Consider the following 7350-nt stretch of genomic DNA (forward strand, 5'->3'; position numbering starts at 1 on the left):
CTGATACAGAAAATAACTTATTCACGACTGTCTATCCTTTGTGAGGCTCTCATAGAGTTCTCTACTTGGAATCCAAGAAACCTTCTTTGATTCTTCCTGACGTATTGAAGGCACCAATAGAACTGTTCACCCTTATCACCTGGCCAGCCTGTCTTTTTCCCCTCATTTCAGCTGGCATTTTCCTGGGATTTTAAGGTCTGCGAATCATTTTGTGTGCATTTTCCTCATTCGATTTTCACAATGATCCTGTGAGGTATCGTTATCCTCATTTTATAGATGAGGAAACTGAGACTCAAGCGAGATCAAGCCACGTCCCCACGGTCATGCATCTAGCTGGAGGTGGGGCTTTAAATGAGCTCTCTCCTGACTCTTTCTATTACACCACATGGCAAGCAGTGCACAAACGTGGTAAGATAAAAATAGGTGATTCACAAAGAGAAACATCTGCCCTTATATCCTTTACATGTCAACAGTGGCACAAGCACCAATGTGGGGACACACTTCCTTCCCACCTGAAGATACGTTAGGGGTTCCTGGGGAAAATTCCTATCTCTCAGGGATAGCATTATTCTCTCTCTTAGCTTCCTTTCCCACTCACCAATGGGGCAGAAGTCAGAAGGCTGAGAGACACAGAGGCATACAAATATGCAGCTGCCAGGCATATGACAATTTTCCAGTATTTCTAGGAGGATTGGTGTTTTAGAGCAAGGTACATCTGGCATTTTCCCGAAGTATAGTAATAAGGACATTTTGACTTGTTTCTTCAGTGCACTGTCAATGTGGTTGACCTGATGACATTAGAGTTATGGATCAGGCGTGTAACACGATTTAAAAAAATCTAGCAACACTCCTGAATAAATGCTTCAGGTTCAAATCTGGCAGAAACACAGACACACAACACACATGTTTATGCGTTTAGTGAAGGCCAAGGGTTGACTTGTAGGGCGCATATATTGGGGCTTGAAATGGGTAGTCTTTGAGCAATAGAAGGAGAGAAGAGGGAGAGGGAGGAAAGAGAGAAGAGAATCTCTCCAAAGTGCGGGGAGGATGAGATTAAAGGGCCAGAGCTATGATCTCTACAGATAAAGAACTGCCTTGAACAAGGGGTGTGCAGAGTTCTGGCTTGGTTCCCTTAGTGGGAGGTGTCAAGAGAGGGGTGAACGCTGAGCAGCTGTGCTCCGGAGGTGGGGATGATGGAGACAGAGCCATTAGAGGGGTAGCGAGGGGCGTGGTTGCTCCATCACCGGGGGCTTGGCTCAGACATCCTGCTGCATCTTTACTTTGGCCCAGGACCCAAAAAGCTGCCAACCCCTGAATCACCCGGCCTTTCTCACCCGGATAGTAACAGAGGTAGAGCAGGGCTGCCGGCTTGTTTCAGCTGCTCTTGATTAAGAGAATGGCTTTTGAATGAAGAGAAAGCTTCTCTGATCCCCACTCTCCCCTTTCTCCAGCCCTCCTCTTCTCTTCCAGCGCTCAACTCCTCATCTTGCCTCCTCTCAGCTCCTATCTCAGTGAGCCCAGATTCACAGATAAGTGCGCTCCCTTTTTTCCTCTAGAGTTTAGGTATTTGGGCATTCATTCACCTTTTTTTTTAGTGAGGCAATTGGGGTTAAGTGACTTGCCCAGGGTCACACAGCTAGTAAGTGTTAAGTGTCTGAGGCTGGATTTGAACTCAGGTCCTCCTGAATCCAGGGCCGGTGCTCTATCCACTGCGCCACCTAGCTGCCCTCATTCATTCACTTTAAAAAAAAACACACAAAAACCAGGAAGTACCTTACCCTAGGTATTCTCTCCCTCTAGCCCTTCACATGAAGTTAATTTGACCAGTATTTATCAGGCACCAATTAAGTGTCAAGCATCCTCTAGAGGTGCTGAATGAGATACAAAGAAGAGTAAAAGAAAACCCTTTCCCTCAGGGGGTTTATGATCTAGCTGTAAATTTGATTACCTACATCCCTGCCCTAGTCATACAGAAACAGAAGTTCTTAACTTGCAGTTAAAAATGCATTTTGATAACTATTTCAATATTTAACAAATTATTTTGTTTTGCATATTTTAAAACATTCTGAGAAGGGGCCCTCAATGCAAAAAAGGTTAAGAGCCCCTGATAAAAGGTGATGGCTACGGGGCAGCTAGATGGCGCAGTGGATAGAGCACCGGCCCTGGAGTCAGGAGGACCTGAGTTCGGATCCGGCCTCAGACACTTAACACTTACTGGCTGTGTGACCCTGGGCAAGTCACTTAACCCCAATTGCCTCACCAAAAAACAAAACAAAAAGGTGATGGCTAGGAGCAGCTAAGTGGCGCAGTGGATAAAGCAGTGGTCCCGGATTCAGGAGGAGACCTGTGTTCAAATGTGGCCTCAGACACTTGACACTTACTAGCTGTGTCAAGTCACTTAACCCTGATTGCCTCACAAAAACAAGTGGCTGCCTGAAGCCCAGCAGTGGAATAAACACGGAAATCATTAATCAGAATGACTAATTTCTTTTCTTTTTCTTTTCTTTTTTTTTGAGAGGCAATCAGGGTTAAGTGACTTGCTCTGGGCCTCAGTATACCCACCTGAAAAAATTAAGAGGTTGGACTAAGTGACCACTGATGCTAGATTTATGAATCTCAGATCTTTCTACCTGTGGGGTGGTGTTTTTTAGGTTTTTGGTGAGGGGGAGCATTGCCGTCTCTTAAGCAAGAACCCCTCCTAACTTCATCAACCCCATCAAAAGGCCTTCAGAGATACTTTGTTCTGCCTTCCTAACCTCCCCCTTGGGCCATATTCACAGCTTCCTGCCCAGGGTATCTTCTCCAGGGGAGCAACTGATCTGTGTCCCAAGCTGCACTCCTTTGCCCCAAACTGTGTGGGACTTAGAATGTGGGTCAAACCAGCCTGGGTTTCCAAAGGGGAATGGATAGAGGATGATGACTTTGGAAGATGATATTTGGGAAAAGACTCTGCCAGTCCCTTGTTCTCCTACGTAGTGATGGATGGGAGGCAGTTCCCCGTTTATTTCCCCTGGCAGCCTGGTGAGCAGTGGTGTAGGGCAGGGGCACCACCGCTGCTGCTATTTAATAAAAATACCCCGCATGTGTCCGGAGGAGATTTATGAACGAATATTCTCGACTGAGTGAGCCTCTTGCCCTGCCAGATCTGAAGCAGCAGGGGAAGGGATTGAGGCTAAGCAAGAGGCTTTGAAGGTTGGGATGGGGAGCTTGGCTATCCTCTGCTTGATTCGGGAAACATGGGGGTGATGCGTCAGTCTCTGGGTGCCCACAGTGCTATACTGTGGGTGGCTACTGCCCTCTGATGGTCAATACTGCAATGTCCTCTGAAGACCAGATAGGTTCTATGAAAGCAGACAGGGCCTATGGCAGCTTCAGGCTAAACAGTAAATAAGGTACATAGAATATGCCAATTTATAACCATTTTCCCAGACCTGCTTCTGGCCTTTCAAGGTCGTTGGGACTAGAGAGAAGTCGCTGTGCTGGGTTTCAGAGGCTCCCAGGGCTCAGACCACCGTTATCTCCTCTTAGACCCTGATGGGGACAGTCTGGGAACCTGAGTCCAAGAGTCTTGTGACTAGCAGTGCTGACATCCTGCAGAGATACAGCCTGGTAACTGCTCCTGCAGGTGCTATAGCCACAGCTACTGGAGACCCAGAAAAGTTCTTGCCATCAAAGACCTCGGTAGGGAAGCAAATAAGCATTTATACAGCGCCTAGCATGTGCTATATAAACGCTTATTCACTCAGTGCTTTACAAATATTCTCTCATTTGATCCTCACAATGACCCTTTGAAATAGGTGCTGTTATTGCCATTTTGCAATAGAAGAAACTGAGGCAGGAGTTAAGCGACTTGGTCACACCGCTAGTAGGTGTCTGAGGTCAGATTTTACTTCAGGTCCTCCTAACCCAGACCTTGTGCTCTATCCACTGGGCTACCTAGTGGCCTCGGTACTGTCAAACGGTTCAGTCTTTGCAAATTATTTGGCTATTTATTTATTGGAGTATTCAGAGGACTAGCACCTCTGGGATGAGGGTAGCTGAGCCCTTTTCAGGGCTGCTTATCCAGTCAACTCTCATTGGTGGCTCCAAGAAGCTGTGACTCACAGGACGGCCACGCCCCAGTAAAACCATCTTGAAGACAGGCTAACCCAGGATGAGGGTGACCAACAGGCCTCAAACCCATGGGTGAATAAGGGGGATGACTACCCAGAGCATGTAAGACTTCCCCTGGCAGAATAGGCAGGTGTGAACAATCTGTTCCAACAGGCCATGAAGGGAGCTGAAGCAATAGCCGTGGAACACTTAGAGCTTGGTCAGACATTGAGGACACCATGGTCACCCACTGCATCCCATACCATCGCCAGTCATCTTTTTTTTTTCAGTGAGGCAGTTGGGGTTAAGTGACTTGCCTAGGGTCACACAGCTAGTAAGTGCCAAGTGTCTGAGGCTGGATTTGAACTCAGGTCCTCCTGACTCCAGGGCCGGTGCTCTATCCACTGAACCACCTAGCTGCCCCCATTGCCAGTCGTTTTGACTTGTGTCTTCCCACTGGACTTTGATGACTCTGGAAGAGAGAGTAGGGCTGACCACTTCATGTAACTCTGCCTCACTTAAATCCAATTGACACATGAGTCAAATTTATGTATGAGACCCTAAACCACAGTATTTGTTTTGTTTTTTTGTGGGGCAATGAGGGTTAAGTGACTTGCCCAGGGTCACACAGCTAGTAAGTGTCAAGTGTCTGAGGCTGGATTTTGTGTAATTTAAAATTCTAAATGTGGGTTCTAATCTGTTCCCCAAATTTTGGGGGAAACTGACTAAAATCACTGATAAAATGAGTTTAGGCTTTTAAGGGTTTATTGAAAGATAGAAAGAGAAAGATTGAGAACAGAATTCCTACAGCTTGGCAATACTATCTTTCCTCAATTTTCCTGTGAAGTCCTCTGGAGTCTCTCTCCTCCACAAAGGTGAAGTCAGGAACCCAAAGAGCATGAACTCCTCCCCCAGTGTCGGCTTCCTCCTTCATGTGTTCCTCCCAGAAATGGGAGGATCCTCAAGTTGATTGGCTGGTAGCCTTGATAGATAGTACCCATGAGCAAAGGTCACTTCCTGACGTCAAGGAAAAGCCACATGGCCTTGTCCTCAGAGGCATTCTCCTCATGGTGGAGCTTTCCTATAGTAAGTCTCCAGCAGGTGGTGTCATTCCAATCATTACAATTTGAACTCAGGTCCTCCTGAATCCAGGGCCAGGGGGTATGTTTTTTAAAATGAATATTACTAAAATTGTATTTTCTATAATTGTTATTATTTGCCATAACTGTATTTTATTAAATTGCTATTACACACTTATAGCTGCTCTGTTTGTGGTGGCAAAGAATTGGAAATCGAGCTAATGCCCATCCATTGGGGAATGGCTGAACAAGTTGTGCTATATGAATGTAATGGAATACTACTGTACTGTAAGAAATGATGAGCAAGCAGATTTCAGAAAAACCTGGAAAGACTTAAGTGGACTGATGCTGAGTGAAGTGAGCAGAAGCAGGAGAACATTGTACACAGAAACAGCAACATTGTTCGATGATCAACTGTGATAGACTTGGCTCTTCTGAGCAGTGCAATGATCTAAGACAATTCAAAAGACCTCATGATGGAAAATGTTCTTCACATCCAGAAAAAAGAACTGTGGATTCTGAATGCAGATTGAACCATACTATTTCTACTTTTTTTGTTGGGTTTTCCCCCTTTTTCGAGGTTTTCCCCTTTTGTTCTGATTCTTCTTTCACATCATGATTAATGCAGAAATGTGTTTAAATGTGATTGTACCTATATAGCTTATATCAGACTGCTTTATGTCTTGGGGAGGGGGGAGGAAAGGGAGGGTGGGAGAAAAATTTGGAACTAAAAAATCTTATGAAAACAAATGTTGAAAACTATGATTAAACAAAAAAATAAAACAGTCAAAAGAGTGAAAAAAATTGCTATTGCACCAGTTTTGGCAGTAAGCATTTATTATTTGTTTTGGGGTGGGGTTTTTTTTGGTGAGGCAATTGGGGTTAAGTGACTTGCCCATGGTCACACAGCTAGTAAGTGTTAAGTGCCTAAGGCCAGATTTGAACTCAGGTCCTCCTGAATCCAGGGTTGGTGCTTTAACCACTGTGCCACCTAGCTGCCCCAGTAAACATTTATTATTAATTAATATTATATATCGGTATTGACCGAGCATCTCCTAACTCCTCATGGTCTCCGGCCTTCAGACCTACATTGCTCCTGAGAAGCAGGCAAGAGAGAGGGACCGTGGCATGGTCAAGAGTTTTAACTTCTTTAGAGATGGGTCATTATATTTGATCAAAACTAATTGGTTAGCATCATTCAGTTCCACTGATTGACATGTCTTGAGGGTGGTCTAAATTAAAATGAATTCTACAGATAACATCAGAGAAGAGTAGGCAAAAGACCCTAGCTGAGGGCAAAGTCCAGTGTCTAAGAGTGGTGCTTCACTAAGCTTCTGGGGGTGGGGGGGAGAAAGGACTGAAACTGATCTCTGGGTCCCCCTTAGAAATCCATTATTAATAATTATTTTCTCACAAGGGTTAGTGCATGTATATGTGTATGTTGGGAGTTTCTTCTGCACATAGAATTTCCAACTACTCCTGTCTCCTTTATCTGATTTAAGCCCATGTCTGTCCATCTCTTCTTATTCTGGTGGTGATTGTGTTAATTGGTGCAAATATCTGTTTTACATGTCATGCTGTTCTCTGAATAATGACATCTGAATGGAGGTTTGGTCATAGGATCATAATTTAGAACTAGAAGAACTTCAGAGATCATTTAATCCAGGGATTCTTAATTTGGGGACTAGTCTACTTGTTTTAAAAAATACATATTTTGATAACTATTTCAATATAGTTTTCTTTTGTAAACCTGTGCATTTTATTTTGAGCATTAAAAAACAGTATTTGGAGGAGTTCTTAGGTTTCAGTAGACCAATAAAGGGATCCAAGACATTAAAAAGGTCAAGAATCTCTGATCTAATCCAACCCCATCATTTTACAGAAGAGGAAACATAGAGGTTATTATATTTTCAATACTTTGGTTCAAGGCATCTTTTTTCTTTTCTTTTCTTTTCTTTTGCTTCTTTGCAGAGGTAGTGGAGTATGAGTATGGAATACTGCATAGAATATTCAACGTAGTTGATGTATTGTTTATTTTTCCTGAACTGTTTTTTCTCTTATTTTTTGACATCCGAAATGAGGAAGGGGGAGAGATATATTGGAAGATGTAAAAGCAAAAAATATCAATACAAACCACCAACCAAACAAACATATACTTTGTTCCGTCTCATGGATAGGC

The sequence above is a fragment of the Dromiciops gliroides genome, chromosome 5 (genome assembly GCF_019393635.1).
Source record: "Dromiciops gliroides isolate mDroGli1 chromosome 5, mDroGli1.pri, whole genome shotgun sequence".
Classification (NCBI taxonomy): domain Eukaryota; kingdom Metazoa; phylum Chordata; class Mammalia; order Microbiotheria; family Microbiotheriidae; genus Dromiciops; species Dromiciops gliroides.